This window comes from Aotus nancymaae, unplaced genomic scaffold (genome assembly GCF_030222135.1).
Source record: "Aotus nancymaae isolate 86718 unplaced genomic scaffold, 86718_ANA_hifiasm-v0.15.2.pri h1tg000067l, whole genome shotgun sequence".
Lineage (NCBI taxonomy): Eukaryota > Metazoa > Chordata > Mammalia > Primates > Aotidae > Aotus > Aotus nancymaae.
In genome coordinates this window covers 38,668,742-38,685,254 of record NW_026988482.1, presented here as the reverse complement: position 1 = coordinate 38,685,254, position 16,513 = coordinate 38,668,742, and the positions used below count along the sequence as shown (strand labels likewise).

The 16,513-nt window shown below is 42.5% G+C and overlaps 1 protein-coding gene across 2 annotated transcripts in view; it reads left to right on the top strand.

The window, feature by feature from the left end:
- Positions 1 to 1,066: 1,066 nt before the first annotated feature.
- PRICKLE2 (prickle planar cell polarity protein 2) overlaps positions 1,067 to 16,513 on the top strand; it is a 137,660-nt gene continuing 122,213 nt past the window's right edge. The window contains exon 1 of one of the 2 annotated variants that reach the window (XM_012469562.2): positions 1,067 to 1,732. The gene's annotated coding sequence lies outside the window, so the exon portion shown is untranslated. Of the gene's footprint in view, positions 1,737 to 16,513 lie in introns of both variants that reach the window. The other variant, XM_012469568.2, reaches the window with a different exon arrangement.

The window sequence follows — 16,513 nt, the reverse complement described above, 5'->3', positions numbered from 1 at the left end:
TATCAGAAATAGCTATTGGGTATGTGACATTGTGTTAATCTTCACTATAGTTCTATTCAATATTTTACTTTCTTTAGTTTCAGTAGCCCATAAGGTCCTCGAAAGCAGACACTGTGTTTACACTCAGTCTTTAGAGCTGTGCATGGCATAGAGTGTTTGCTCAGTAAATATTTAACGGTACAGATGAGGTTATTGAAGATCCCACAAGTTAAGTTACTTGCCTAAGATCACATTGCTAGCAGGAAGGAAAGGCAGGATTTCAACCCAGGGCTCTCCAAATGTATAGATTTCTTTCTTTCAGATTGCTTGGTTGGGCTGCCTAGTGGTGTAGAAAAAATGGAGATTGGGGACCCCAAAGGTATTCAACAAAAGCTCTATCTGAGGTCTAGGAAATGCGGGTTCTGACCCATCCTTGCTGAAATCCTGGTGTGACTTTAGAAAAGTCCTTTCTCCACTTATGTCTCCATTTTCTTATCTGTAAAATGAGGAGATGGAAGCAGTGCTCTCTGAGGGTCTGAGGGTCTAAGGGTCTTCAGACGCCCCTGGGAAGGTTTATGCTTTATCGTCTTCTGCATGCACTTGGAATTGGGGTAGGGGTTAGAGGGCAGGTGACTAACTCACCACCCAAGTATAGGAGGAAAGGGGTCACTTGTGCTTTATTTCAAGGTGCACAAAAACTCAAAGGTGGCATAGTCTCAGGCCAAAAAAACAGGCAACACCCCAAAGTGAAAGTTGAAGAGAGAAGAGAGAGAGAGAAAAAAGGAGACACATTTGAAGGCTTGACACAGCTTTTAATTTAAAAAGCGCTCTGATTCCACTCCTAGGTTAGCACAGCATATAATCTGAAACAGGCGCTCAGGTTGATAATTGTGCCCAGATTTGATCCCTGGCACATAAGAGCACAGCTTTTAAGAAGGAAAAAATAGACATGTGTCTTTAAAGCCTCTCTTCTTATATGTGATCTTTTTCGTGCTAATTTGGACGTTGCGTAGCTGGGCCTCTGCATCCAGCAAAGGCTTTCTTCCCCTCTCCCTGGCTTGGGGATTATTGATTTGGAAGGCAAGGCTAATTTACATGTAAATAAATCTCAGTGCTGGGCAGCGGGAAGGGACGTCCAGATGCCGTGACTGACTTGCTGACATCACAGCTTCATTAGCATGCGGAGGATGCAAGCACTGCAACAGCGACTTCTCAGGCACCACCAGCAGCGCCGCCGACAGTTATTATTATTTTTTGACCGAGCAGCACATTTCCTGGTTCAGTGGCTTGGGCTCTGCGAGCAGCTGACTAGTCGCCCCGGGTCTGGCTCAGGATCAGCTGGTGACGCTGAGGCTGGGGTCTGTGACTTCTTCCTTCAGACTGTCGTGAAGAAGGGGAGTTAAAAGGAAACTGGGGGTTCTCAGGAAGGCGACCTGAGCACTCAGGCTGGTCCAGAGGAAGAGTAGAAGTCACACTTTTTTTTCCCTGCTTGGTGAATTCCCCAGCGGGGTCTGGGTCCAGCAGTGCTGTTTTCCCCAAGGGAATGCGGAGCAGCTCGGCTTGAGTCTGCTGCCAGCTACAGGAAGGGTTCAGACTAAAAAGGGGGTTTGAGGAGACGATGCTTTGCCTGCCTGAGGTCCTGCTTGCGTTCTTAGAAGTCAGACCCAGGGAGAAAGTGAACTGTGACAACTGACAAGCTCCAAGGGTCTGGCAGAAGCTTCCTCCGAGACTGGGCATTTCATCCTCCCTGGAGGTGGGTAAGAAATTTGCTCTAATTCACAAATTAAACAGCAGTGTATTTTTCTAAGGATGATTAGAAAGCCAGATCTAGGGACTTTGCATTGGGGGAGGATATTGGGGCTTCGTTTTCTTGGCCAGGTAGCATTTTTGGTAGTCCTCCGACCCCTTTTGCCTTTTCTATGCTTATTAGAAAGCTCGATTACAAGGTGTTATGTCACAGCTCTAGGGAGTCCTGAAGAAACGCTTAAATCTTGGTACTTAAGAAGAAGCAGTGTTTGTCTAAAAGTGCATCTTTCTTCAAAAAACAATAATAATATGGGGAAGGGGGCTAACAGACCAAATACCTGATTGTGTTTATGCACAGTAGTCATTTCAGCACATGATGTCAGAAACCATTAGGGGATCTGAGGAACAAGTACTTAGCTGAGACTTCCAGGTAAAGAAATGGCTCTCAAATTATTTAGGTTTAATTTTAGATGCTGCTTTCAGATTAAAAATGGTGACAGAGCTTCAGAATATGACTGCATAGCCTGGCTGAAACACAGGATTTGGTTTGCCCTCAATGCTGGGTTTCTTGAAGGAGTGTTCGTAGTTAGTTATCCCCACTCTTGGCTTCTCGAAAACCAATCATAGCATTACTAATTTGCCATGGAGGTCTTGCGATGAAAGACAGATTTTTAATCCCATGTTTTTTTGTTATATGATCTTGGACTATGCAGGGGTCCAGGGGGACTTTTATGAACCATAAATAATCCGGGCTGGGCCAAATCACACCGAGGTTAGCGATCCGTACCAGATGTGATGCCATCCGCTGGTCCAAATGTGGCTCTTGTCTAACTTAGGCACATAGATCATTTCCCCAGTGAGAGAGTTCTGCTTCCCATATCAATGCATGTATGAGCACAGTCAGGGGAGGGCTCCAGTGTGCCATGAATATGTAGACATAGACTGCCGTGTACTGAATCTGCAGCTGGTAAGGCTGTGATTTGCTTTGCCTGCACATCTCTTCCCAAAGAGTGTTTTAAACCGACTCAGTGAGACTTAAACTAAATGAAGCAGCCTTGCCTATTTGCTGGAGGCCAAATGGGCTGCTGTAATCCTGCTCCTCAGACGGCTTACTGCCTGCTGATGGCTTTCACAGATGGGTCAGGATGAGTGTCCCCAAGGGCTCCAGAGTAAGTCACAACTTTGACGTAATTACCATATTTTGGAAATTTGGATTTTAATGCCTCCTTGAGTGCTTGTAAAGGTTTTGCCTTTCCATCAACTGCTCTTTCCCTTCGGGAATTCTGTTTTTAATGTGAAAATTAAAACATACTGGCTCCGTCGGGCATCGCAGTCTATAAAGAGTCATGGGGCAGCCAGAAATAGGAAAATAGCATTGTTCGAAATGGCGTGTTTATAAATATTTACCCATGCAATGTGAGGGAAAAAATAGAAATACAGGAAGAAAGATGGATTTATGGAAGCTTAAGAAATGAGAAGGGAACTTAGAGGTTAGACAGTATGAGATGACCTTTATCCAGGGCTCAGACTCTGTAGTCAGAAAGAGCTGAAGATACTTAGAGCTAGCCATTCCTGCCAGTGAAGTGGAGAGAGCAATGGAATCTGTAGGTAGGGTGATAGGTGCAAGGATTTAATGAGATGACCTATGAAAAGCACTGTGGCAGCCACACAGTAAACACTCGGTAAATATTAGCTATTGTCGTTGTTGTCATTGTTACCATTTTGTCATTATCATCATAAGTGTTGTTGCTAAAAACATAATAGTCTATTAAAAAGGCAACATGTTCACATCCATTTGCCTGCAGAGAGGTTTTGCTAGCAGAAAAGATGTCATCTCTGGTACTGTTCTATTCAAATGATTCCTACTCAAAGAAACTTTCCTCCCTGTCGATTGAGTTGACAGAATAAAGTGTATTATCCAAAACTACTGTATTTTGCAGAACCGAAAGTGACCGGCTGGTATCATGAAAATCATTTAGAACTAGCTGGGGCTCAGGCAGCCTTAAAGAAGGCATCCTGTTTTGGCAGCTGGCAAATCACATGTAGAAAGCTGCGGGGTCCCAGTTGGAATCAATGCATTTCTGGATTTCTCTTCTGCTCCAGCTTTGCATGTGAGAGACAGTCCTTTTCTTTCTTCATTCTTTTCAGTGCAGACGTTGAGCATTTTCTTCTCCATCCAGGGAGGCCATTGAATATATGCTTAACCTGCTGGTCAGCCCCTCAGAAGTTCCGCGACTGATTTTTTGCCACCATCTGGGTGGCTTCAGCTTATGGGTTGGCTGCTAAGGGAAAGGAATAGGCCTCCCCTGCCTGCCTGCCCTTGGCCTAGTCCATCTGCTTTTGTTTTGTGTCACTGCCATGGCACAATTTTGCCAGGCTTGAGGTCTGACTCCTTCATGCTGGTGGGCCTACTTCAGTCACACAACGGGACTGCTCTCCCTTTCCTCCCAACGTCTTTCTTTTCATTTTACGAGAATTGGAACTCCGACACAGGGGTCTGAAAGACAAAAGAGAATTGGAAGAGTCAGAGGAGTCTGCCATAAAATTCTTTCTCAAGAAACTCAGAACTGACAGTTGGTCGTTCCTGGTTGCTACTGATCTTTAGTAGAGTTGGGTTTTGCATGGAGAATAATATTTATACCTTGACCATAGGCCACCTCTTTTACCTCCTGATAGGATGTGTGATCTCAGGAGAGTTGCCTGACCTCTCTGAACTTTGGCTTCCTCATATGAATACTGGAAATAAGGTCCCCTGAAAAACACATGGGGTTGCTGGGAAGGTGGTTGTAATGCCCTTGCCCAATTCCTGGTACTCACCGGATGTTGAGCATGTTTCCCAGTTAATCCCAATCTGTGAACAGTAGGGGGTCGTAGTTTTAATATTTATTTAACAGAGAAACTGAAGGCCAATAGAATTGAATTAGAAATCAGTAACAACAAGGTATTTGAGGAAACCAAATAAAATGACACAGCAGGTGACAAGTGTCGGTACCCCATCTAGTGCTGCTTTCACTAAACATAGATTCCAAACGCTCTGAGTTTGAGAAGGACACAATAACCAAACCGTATTGCCTGCCTCGAATTAGCAGAAACCCCAAGCTGTGGTCATTTCTTCTCTGCTCTCCGAGTCAAAAGGCTCTGTCCCTCAGATAGGAATTCTGGGTGGCATTTGGATAAAGACTTTGTTTTGTGCTTAGAGACCCACTGAAACTTTTCTCTGTTCAATCCCTTCGTGATTGTGGTGCTTTTATCCAGGTAGCTTCTGGTGACCATGAGCTATTTGCAAACTAAGAAGCCTGGGGATGAGGTATTGGCCAAATCTGCTTTCTTTGTTGATGCTTTTGAGTGACGTTTGCCCCTTTGCTGTGTCTTAACCTGTAAACATTTTAAATGAAATGCTCTGGTTTTTATACCGTGTGTGTGTGTGTGCGTGCATGTGTGTGTGTGTGTGTGTGTGTGTGTTTGAATCAAGCAGGGGCAAAGATCTCTTTTGGGGATTGAGTCAGTTGAGTTTGGAGACTTGGTTTTCTTTTTTCCTTGGCCTGTTGTCTAAGCAGTTTATTATTTGGCGTCTGAAAACCATAGGCTTGCTTGTTGTGTTATTTCCCTGGGGATAAGGCAGAGGGGGGAGAAAGCAAGGCTGGAGAGAGAAGAGAGAGTGTGTGAGTTTGGATGGAGCGTTAAAAGGAGGGGAGGGAAAGGAAGACAGAATGGGGAAGCAGCTGGGAGAATATCAGAGCAATTGCCAATCCACCATGAAAGTGCAAAGCTGAAGGTTCCCTTTGGGTGAAGTTGCAACTCAGAAGGCAACTCTGTTCTCCTTTAGCTAAAAACTCCTCTCCCCATCTGTCCTACAAAACTCACAGTGAAGCCATTTTAAATCCTAAAACCCTCCTTATGACTAAGCACAGAACATGTTTTCCACTAGAGCACCATGGACCATTTTTAAAAGTCCATTAATTAAAAGGAGCAGATTTTCAAGTACAATATGAGCCTGCCTTTCCCTGACAGGTGAAGAGGGTAAACTTCAGCGCATGTTTGGCTATGAAGTCTGTAAAGATCAAACTGGCTGAACTAAGCACTCAGCTATGAGTGCTGACTTGGAAGAGGAAACCTAGCACTCCAGGGGGCACAGAATCCAGAGACATTACTTTTTGGAACTGGGGGCATGAAGAAAATCAGGACTGGCGTCATTTAACAAAGCATTACCAGAGTCATGCTCACTGAGAACAGCAGAGTGAACCTACAGGAGGAAGCAATAGTGGGGGTCTCTGATAGCTCCCTTCTTCCTGGTGCTAGTGTTTGAGCTGCTGTCTGTAAACCGGCCTGGGGCACTGAGGCAGCACAGGAGCCCTTTCTTTATCTCTTCGCACATGGAGCAAGATTCACTTCCTGTTGGTACATTTTCCTATCCGGCACCCAACCTTCGTCGGGTGGTGGGAAGCTAACTTGAGTGCCTCCATTCCTCTCATACTGGGAGTGCTATTGCCCTCAAGTCACCCTCCTCTCCTTGACTCCTTAAAATCAAACCTTGTAAATATTTTTCAGCCCCATCCAGGGTTAAAGGTAGCCAGGGCAGAAATTTTTAGCATTTCATTTCAACTGGGCAAGATGCCATTTTTCCAGCTCTTTTCTTGGCATCCATTCATCCGTTATGAGTCCTTTGAGATGCCTGCTCGTGAAAGTTCCAAGACTTAACGAAGAAACAGCCATATTTTCTGTGGTCACAAAATCTGGCATGGTTTTTAGGTAACTGTTCTATAAAGGCAATGTATGTTTTGGGTGTCTGTGTGTCTGTGTATAGTCTGTGGTTAATGTTGATGTGGATGTATAATAACTGTCATAGATTGAGCGCCTACTGAGTGCTTGCTGACTTGAAAGATGCTTTACGTACCTCGCCTGTTAATTCTTACAGCAATCTTGCAGCTAGATATTACTGGTTCTATTTAATAATTGAGAAACCAGGTCTCCTGGAAGTTAAGTAATTTGCTCAAGCTCACACAGACAGTAAAGAATAATGCTGGGATTTGAACCCAGGATAATCAGAGTCCAAACCCTGTCCACCATACTAGGCTTCTTTATACTTTTCACTATAATGTCCCCTGGGGATGTTGTTTTTTTTTCTTATATAGCTCCTTTATGAATCCTCCATTTAAGAAACACCTCATTATTTAGCCATTTAATTAAAATCTCTTTGGCTGATCTTTGCTAAAGTTGGAAACACTCAGAAGAGTATGTCAGACATGAAACAGAACATAGTGGTGTCTTCACCTTCTGCTTTTAATGTGGCTTTTAGAATGAAAGTGTGATTGATTGGAAAGTCAGAAAACACGCTGAGATGAGAAGTAAAAACTGCAGGCAGATGGAAGAAGTCCTTTGCTGGACTGTAGAGAACATAGGGAATTCTGGTCTAAACTTGTGTCTGTGGGCAGACTGATGGGAGTTTGGTGAGAGGGAAGCCCAAGCTTGTTGCTCTTGATCCCCAGTTGTATGCATATCAGGTTCTGACTAAAATGTATGTTTCCCTTTTCTGAGCCTCAATTCTTTCATCTTGAACATGAGGGTCCTAAATCAGGTGATCAGTATGTTGTCTTCCAGCCATGACCTTGATGAGTGCGAACTTTCAGAATGAATTCAGCCTCGTCAGGGAAGGAGTGTAATTTGCTCTGTCGGCCACTCTTGGCGAGGAACTAAAAGGTCAAGTTTTATATCAGAACCTGATTTATCTGTGTTGTGAATATGTGCTGGAATATGAGAAGCAGTAGACCCCCAGAGAATGACGGGAAGCTTCCTGGAAGAACGTCTGACCTTTGGATGCTTTGCGCTAGTGAAGAGGGGGTGGCAGTGGGCAGTATGTTGGTGGTGGTCATTCACTTTCAGAAGCTCTCCAGGGCTTAAGCATCCTACAGAGTGCCAGAGACCAAGGCTTCTCAATTTTAATGTGCATCTACCTGGGGGTGTTGCTGAAATGAAGATTCTGAATTGTTTACAAGCTCCCCTGTGATGCTGATGCTACTCCTTCTAAACTACCTTTATAATAGGAGTAGAAGAAAGAAAATTTGACTAAATTCAGAAGGTCTAGAGTCTAGTTCTAATTATTGCTTATTTGAGTAAACCTCAAGTCATCCAGCTGCCCCATGACTCAGTATCTCCATCTGCAGAGTAATAAAACAATATCTAATATTTAATGATTACTTGCTGTGTGCCAGGCATTGTGTTCACTGTTTTATGTGCTGTATTTTATTTGATCCTTGCCTTAGGAGGCGAGCTTTGTTACCATTTGCATTCTGCAGTAACTAAGCACAGAGAGATTGAATAACTTGACCAAGGTCACACAGCTGGTAAGCGGCCAACTTGGGATTTGAATTTGTATCATCTGACTTTGGAACCTTCACGACTTATAGATATGATAGATGTGAAACATCTTGGGACTTACTGTGTGAATATATGTGTAATTTATTTATTTATGTACAATTACAAATATTTTGGGTACTTGAGATTATAAGAAGTAGATGTTTCCCGGATGAGGCTGTATTGTTTTTAAGTAAAAAAGTTCTGATTTATATAAATCAAAGTAAAATGCATTATGAAGTTTTGAAGAGCACAGGTGTTTGCTCCGTTGTCACCTGGGGTGGGGAGGAAGTGGTACGTGAGAGGAATATTCTGAGGAATGGAGAGTTCTGGGATAAGAAATCCCAGTTCATTATCCATCTTGGTTTTATAAATTTGGACAGTATGACAGATCCCTTTTCTGCCTTAATAGGAAGAGCAGAGTTAGCTCAACTGAGTTTATCTTGTGATGCAGGCTATGGCAACCATGCAAATTATTGTCCTGAAAATAAATTCCCAGTGATCCTATTTTGTAAGGAAGCCAGAAGAGGTCGATGGTGTACATTATCTCAGTTTGATATTTGTCACCTCACTAGACACCAGGCTGTTTGGACTTAACTCTAATAAATGTCCTGATCATATGATTAGTATGGCAAATACCTGGCACCTATATCACCATGCCCAAGTCTCCTTTGTCCACTTCAGACCTCACAGGTGATCAACACATTTTTTTCCGTCAAGCCCCAGTGCATCCTCAGAGTCCTTCTCAACACAGCACTGGAGGCAGCCTGTACCCATGAGTTGCAGGTGGCCCAGGAGATTTACCCTACGTGCTAACTCTACCCTTGGATACCTCCTGGAAGTTGGTTCTCTTTTCAGTTTAGTAAATATATATTGAACACCTAACAATAGCCTATGTGTGCTGAAATGAAACTCTGTTTTCCATTTACTCTGTATTTTGTTTGTTCTTAGGAATGTGGATGTTCTGCAGACTTACTGAAAGTTTTAGTTAATTACTTAATGGGTACAATGTACACTATTCAGGTGATGGATATACTAAAAGCGCAGACTTCACCACCACGCAGTATATCCGTGTATCAAAACTGCACTTGTACCCCCTAAATTTATACTTCAAAGAAAGTTTTATTTAATTTTTGGTAAATTAAGGTTTTAATAGTCTTTTTTCTTTCTTTCTCTGTAGGACATCATGTTGTTCTGATTAATATGGTGACCATTCTTAGGGCTCCTGTCCCTTTTCATTACCAATGATGTAGGGTCTTTCTCCAGGTCTCCTGCTGTGATGCTGTCAGAGGAATACCTCCTTTACAAGGGGCTGTTTTCTGTAGGCATCCTCCTGGCAGTCAAGCCATTGGTTAGGTAGTCAGTGCACATGAAGTGTCTGTTCCTGGCTCAGCAACTACATAGAGCCCTCAGCTAAAGCTCTCCCCTTCCCCTGACAGCTTATCCATCAAGAGTCAGAACTTCATTTAAATCGCTGCCTGAGTCTATTACTTGCATTTTAGTGCATCATCCCAGAAGTTGCCAGGAAAGCCCGTCAAGACTAGAAGCTTGCCACGGACTGGACAGATGACACCCCGACCCTTGCATCCTGTGCAGGTTGGGCCACTCCGAAGTGCCTATTAGGAAGGAGGGTCAAAATGCACAGCAAAGAATTCGCAGACTTCTCTCTCAACAAGAGGAGCTTTGATTCTTGCTAGACTGGCTTCTGAAGGGGGAATAGGTAGAAAACAGCATAATCAAAGGGCTTGATTGATCGGAAAGCTTTAACCTGCCTTCTTTTCACTGTGTCAATTTGGCTGCCTAACCAGCTGCCTAAACACTCATGTTGTTTGCCCTCGTAATGCTTAAAAATGGTTTTAAATCCTGCACCACTGAATTGCTAAGATGCAGCATCCTAAATGGTAACTATGATATCATGTGCTATTTTGAATTTTTAAAAGAATGTTACAGAGAGTGAGAAATAGCAATTGAGCATCTGTGAGATGCAAGGCGCTGACTTTGGCCCTGTGGGTAGTTTAAAATATCACAGCCGGTCTTTTGCGTTTAACCAGTTTTCCAAACCAGATGTTTTTAGCTTGAGATCCCTGGACAGCAAAGGACCAGACAGAATTGATGAACTTTCTGAAATTTAATGCAAAATTTTCTGTGTGTATATGTCCATTTTTAAGGGAGAGGATCCCAGCTTTTATCAGATTCTTAAAGGCATCAAGTCACCCAAAAGGTTAAGAACTGCTAAGCTGGGTGGTAGGTTGTTGTAAACTCATCCAGAGAAATCGCTACAGGTTAATGTGTGACTGCAAAAAAAAAAAAAAATGTTCTTCTGCCCCAGAGAAATGCAACATTTTTCTACGTGATTACCTAGGATCTAATGTTAAACCCTGTGGAGTGAGAAGGAGAGAGTTTACCTGATTTTCTTCCATCTTATAGATGAGAAATTGAGGGTCGAGGTCTCAGATGCCAAGGCCACAGGAGTTCTTGTTCCTTCTATCTTTCACATACTTTTTATTGTTCACTCAACAGTCCAACAACTTTTTGAACATTTGCTTTGTGCTAGGCCAGTTTTTGAGTATTTCTGTACTTGAGGCATTCTTTCAAATACTTGACATTTTGCGGTATAGTAACAGAATTAGATTACTCCACTATCGTTATGGTACATTCTCAGCAATAATATTATCTTTCTCTATCTAATCTTAAGCTTTTGCATACTTTCATTTAATTGAAGACAAAGGCAATCTTACTTTAATGTGATACTGGTTAAATACTACTCATCATGTAGTTGAATCACACTCTACATTTTTGACATAATTTTAACAATATGCATTTTCAGTTATTGTAAAAAATATATATAAAAAATAAAATTGAAACATTGGTCATATCTTGTTTGTAGCCCACGGGTTGCAGCTAGATTTTGGACATTAGAGAGTCAAAATTTCAAAGAGCTATTTATTGAATGCTTATTGTTCTAGATAGAGGATTTTGAAATTTACATTATAATGGGAAAAGCGTATTATAGACACAACAGCAAATAAAATGGTTTCTGAGAGGGATAAATGTTAAGAAAAAAAAAACATTTAAAGGATACCAAAATGGAGAGTAAATGAGAAAGGCAGGTGGGCTGTTTTTTATAGGATCCTTGGTGGAAATGTCTTTGGTTGATGATGGGAATAGTGAAAAGCAGGCCAGCTCCTGAAGCACTGAGGGGAGGGTATTCTGGGATGAGGAGCAGTCACTGCAAAGATCCTAAGAGAAGGATAGCCTTGGCAAATTCAAAGGACAGATAAAGGCTGCTGAGGCTGAACATGATGGAGAATGGAGTAGAACAAAATGAATTTGGAGAGAGAGGAACAGACCAGGTTATATAGGGTCTGGTAGGCCATGGTTAAGGAGTTTGTGCTTCGTTTTCATTGTTATGAGAAGTTAATCGTGCATTTTAAGCAGGAGAGCTGACTGTTATCATCATTGTTTAAGAAACAAACAGTGGTGGAAATTAAATTCTAGAAGGGCAGGGGTGGAAGCAGGAAATTAAGAAGTAGGCTATTGTAGTAGCCCAAGCAGGAGGTAATGGTGAATTGGATGAGGATAGTAAAGACAGAGGTGGTAAAAAGAGATAATGAATGAATGACTAAGTCTCATGCCATCCGCCAAGGAAGTCCACAGTCCGTGCTCCTCGTGGTCGTTTCATCAACTATGCTAAAAGTGTGTGGGCGTTGCTACATCTAGTAGGCTTGGGACACAGTGTCGGGGCCGGGATGGAGGAGGGACACATCCTTCAACCAGCATCTTGTCAAATCGGAGTATAACAAATTTTTTAATATTTTCAAAACCTTTCTCCTGTAGACCATGTGAATCCAATTCATTGAGGGCTTCTTTCCAAAAAATCAGGAAACCAGGAAATGTTATTTTCTTTCTGTGTACTTCCCTCCTTCCTTTCACTGCTACAAGAATGAGGAAGCGAGTTGCAGCTCAGAGCAAAACCACAAAAACCTTTTCCTAGATCCAGCTCAAATCAGGGAAATCAGCATCTCACTTGTGCTGCCTATCCCTCCTGTAGAAAACTCTGAGAATTTTGCTTTGTTTTGTTTGTTTCTTTCTTTGGACTTGACTAAAGCCAGGTCTCTCCTGAGAACAATGTCTTTCCCTGTTGTGTCTAACTCAATCTGAATTGAGGGGCTTTACATCCAGCATTGGTGTCTGGTAAACCTCCAGTCACTCGATTCTCTTGTTTCGCAAGTCCACTGGGGTCGTCCGGAGCCTCTGGCCTCATTTGCTGAGCAACATGGATTTCTGGGAAGTTTTTGCCTCCAGCCCTTCAGCACAGATATTAAAGGACCCCTGTCAAGTTTCGAAGGGTGTGACCATTGCCAGAATCCCCACAAGCTAAGCCCCTGAGGGATTCCATTGCCAGCTGGCTCTCATCCATACCAGAGATGGCTGAATTTCTGTGGTTCTCTGTGCATGGAGCTGGCCCAGTTCCCCTGGATGAAAGGCGGCCTAATATAAACCGAAAATGTTATTAATAAGCAGCCACTTAAGAATTTCCTATGACTTGCCAGTGATTTGGGGGCCTCTATGTGAACGGGGGAAAAAGCACAACTTGTTTTACATGGATTAAGGGACCAGTGCAGTCAGTCCAGAGGGGCTGCCAAAAGGTATTCAGGTGTTTGGTGAAGGGCTTTGGGTAAGTTCCATAAACTCTTTGAGCCTTAGTTGTCCTATCTGTAAAAGGAGAAGGATGACAGTAATTCTCTTCTCATGGTGTGGTTTGAGGATTAAACTAAGGAAGACATGGAAAGTGCTTGACACAGAGCTTGGCACATATTCAGAAAATGTTTTCTGAAAAAAATTAGAGAAATAAATGAAGCCAAACTGACCTTATGCTCCTGGGCTCAGAGGAAAAAGATAAGCTTGGAGTTCCAGATACCTCCAACATTTGGTAGTAACCACAGTATACTTGGCTTTTCTGGACTTCACTTTCTTAATCTATAAAGAACCCCTCCTCATCTGACTAACGTTTTAGAGATTATTGGCAATTTAAAAGTTACCTGAAATGAAAGGTACTGGTAACTCTAAACTCCTTGATTCATCCAACAGGTCATTAATTTACTGTCTAACCTGCCTGCCTTATTGCATCTTGGTATGAAAAAAAGTCATGACAGGATCAGGTGGCTCATGCCTGTAATCCCAACACTTTAAGAGGGCAAAGCTGGTGGATCACCTGAGGTCACAAGTTCAAGACCAGCCAGGCAAACATGGTGAAACCCTGTCTCTACAAAATACAAAAAATTAGCTGGGTGTTGTAGCACATGCCTGTAATCTCAGCTACTTGGGAGGCTGAGGCAGGAGAATCGCTTGAACCCGGAAGGCAGAAGTTGCACTGAGCCAAGATTGTGCCATTGCACTCCAGCCTGGGCAACAAGAGCAAAACTCTGTTTCAAAAAAAAAAAAAAAAAAGTCATTAGTATGACCTTGAAGAATTAAAACCTTGGTCAAGGATACATAATCCTTTGATAGGAATAATAATAAAATTACCTTGTTCAGTCCAGCACACCTGTAAGTGTACACTTAATATAAATGCTTATATTTGGTAAGACTTATCAAAATGAATTGTTCACCACCCATCTGTTTTCCATTGATCTCTTTCCATCCTAACTAGAATAGATTAGTAGGGTCTAGATTGAATTTTAAAGAACAAGAACCCTAACTACTTTTGTTCGTTTGTTTAACTTTGTATCCCTAGACATAGGTTAGGACCTAGCCACACTGGCACGTAGTCAAATTCCATTATACCATGCGTGTTGTATATATTAAGTTGTTAAATCCTAATGGCAACTCAGTGAAGTTAGGATTTGAACCCAAGTCAGTGTAACCACAAAATCTAAGATCCTAACCCACTGCAATGTACTGCCTTTAAGTACTTACAAAATATTTTATGCCTCAGATCTTGTCTATACAAGTTTAGCCAACCTCGTCCACAATGAAGTTAGAGCAGGTGGCCTGGAACAGAAAAGCAAACAAAGAGGTGTTTTGTGGAGTCTTCTGATCCTTGCCTTGAAGTTTGGGGGTGAAGTGTGTTAGAATTCAGTTTTTATTCATTTCCTCAGAAACTGTTCCCAGAAAGGATTTATCTGGAAAGGAAGGGCTCTTAGAACTTGCTCTGATAAGTGTCCAATGAAGCAAAAATGTACATGCCATAAAATCATAGGTGGCATGTAGACAAAGTAAAGTGGAGAAATATATCTAGAAGGTGTAACCAGCTCCATCTACCTTGGTTTATTCTTTGCAGAGCAGCAGGGCTGACAGGCAGCCAAGGAAATAAGAGCTTTTCTAGATATCCCACAGCCTTGCATAGGGATACAGTGATGTAGGGATGCAGGTAGCAGTGTTGCCATGGAGACACCATCAGTGGCCAAGCTCTTCTCCTTTGAGGCCTCACTCCATCTACTCATCAGGAAGTTAGATTAGCTCTCTGTGTGCTTGGTAGACATATTCCCTCACTGGCTTCCGCATGCTTTTAAAATAAAAGCAAAACTCCTTAACATGCATTGTATGTGGAGCTCACCAGCTGCCATCTTGTTACCATCCTGGACTCCTGTCAATATCTCAATGACACCATGTTCTCTCCCGCTCCCATGACTTTATTCACCTGTTAGGAATACTCTTTCATTATCTTTTTGCCTAGAAACCTCTCCTACATAGCAATCTTTGGGCCCAGCTTCCTCAAGGAGGCCTTTCCTGATTTGTTGTTAACCAGGAACCTTCTGTAGCACAATGGCTGACACATTAATGATGGCCTAACAACAGAGAGGCAGTACCAACCACTTTCTTCATATTACAGCTTTTCATTTTGTAAAATTGCAAGGTTGGATCAAAGTTACAAGAATAGTATAGCAGAGTCCCAAACACCCTCCTAGATTTTTCAGTTAATATTTTGCCACATTTGTGCTGCTTGTTCTCTCTTTTCCTCTCTCTCTCCACATACACATGCATACAGACATATTATTTTTGTTGAACCATCTGAGAATAAATTGCAAACTTCGTCCCTTATCTGTACATGTTTCAGTGTCTTTCTCTTCAGAACAAGAACAGTTTTTTAAATATCTTTTTCATTTAGGTGATGGGGAGGAAGGCAGCAAATCACACTGCCATGTGTGTACCTATGAAGCAATCTTGCATGTTCTTCACATGTACCCCAAAACCTAAAATGCAACAAAATAAAATAAATCTTTTTCATAAGAACTCTCCACTTTGAAATTTATGGTCTAGCTCTTTCTGGCTATATCTCTGTGTCAAACAGAAGCTCCTTTTTATTTTTTTTTTTAATCCCTTGCAACACCTACCACAATACATGGTACATGGTAAATGTTCAGCGAATTATTGTTTAATAAATGAAGTTGACTGCCACAAGTATTTCAGCATTGCCTCTGTTCCCCCTTTTTGACTCATGGTTCCTGCTGCAGTAGAAACTCTACCTTGTTGCTTAAGTCTGCTTGTCTGGCCTGTAGGAGAGGAGAGCCCCAAGGAGTGGTCTTCAACCAATGGCTGTTGAGAATTAGTGGATAAGTACCCCTGCTTCCTTGACTCTCAAGGGGAATGTATCTGAGGAATGTTCTGTACTGTCTCCCATAGGTCCTCAGCTGAAATGAGTTCTGGTTGCTCAAAGCTGCTACCTGTTCATTAAGTTACCCTCCACTGGCATCCTACCCTTCCCCACGTTCATTCTTCCATTCCCTTTCAGGACTTTTTGGGATCATCTCTCACAAGATTCAGACACCTTCCAAGAGTCTGATTCTGGGGAAACCCAGTCTAAGATGCTGCTGCTCAATGATAGAGGCATCATTCCTGCAAATCAAAGTACATTAAGAGATCTTTAAATTATGTGTTTCCAAGTAGAGTCAGCCAGGGTACTTATTTTTAAAAGGGAAGTCGTTTCCACTGCTCAGAACTTAGAAGATAAATTAGTCTAAAGTAGGGCACTGCATATAATTCATTGAAGCATTAATTGGCATATTAAGAAGAGGAAGCAACTGCCCCTGAAAAGTACCCTGCACCAACTTCAGCAACCCCTGGGAGAGAGAAGCACTTCTTGGTGCAGATGGCCAGAGCCGCTGGAGCCCAGCCGGAAGGGAGGGAGTTGGATAGGACCAGGCAATGTGGTCTTGGCACTCAGCACACACCAGCCTCATACCCAGCTGGCCCTGTCACAATCTCCGCCCTTGAGCTTCTGTGTTTATTAGGAAGCCATTTTTCCTTTCTCACAGAGATAGAGATCTCGCTCCCAGACATGGCAAGTGTCAAGGTTCATGCCTGGGTCCCTCATTCAGACTGAGCGTTTGCCAAAAAAGGGGGAAAACAAAGTATTGTGGCTAGGGGCAGGGATTTAAGGAGCCAGTAAGGCTGCAAATAACAGGATATGCTGATGTCTGGGTATCAAGACAGA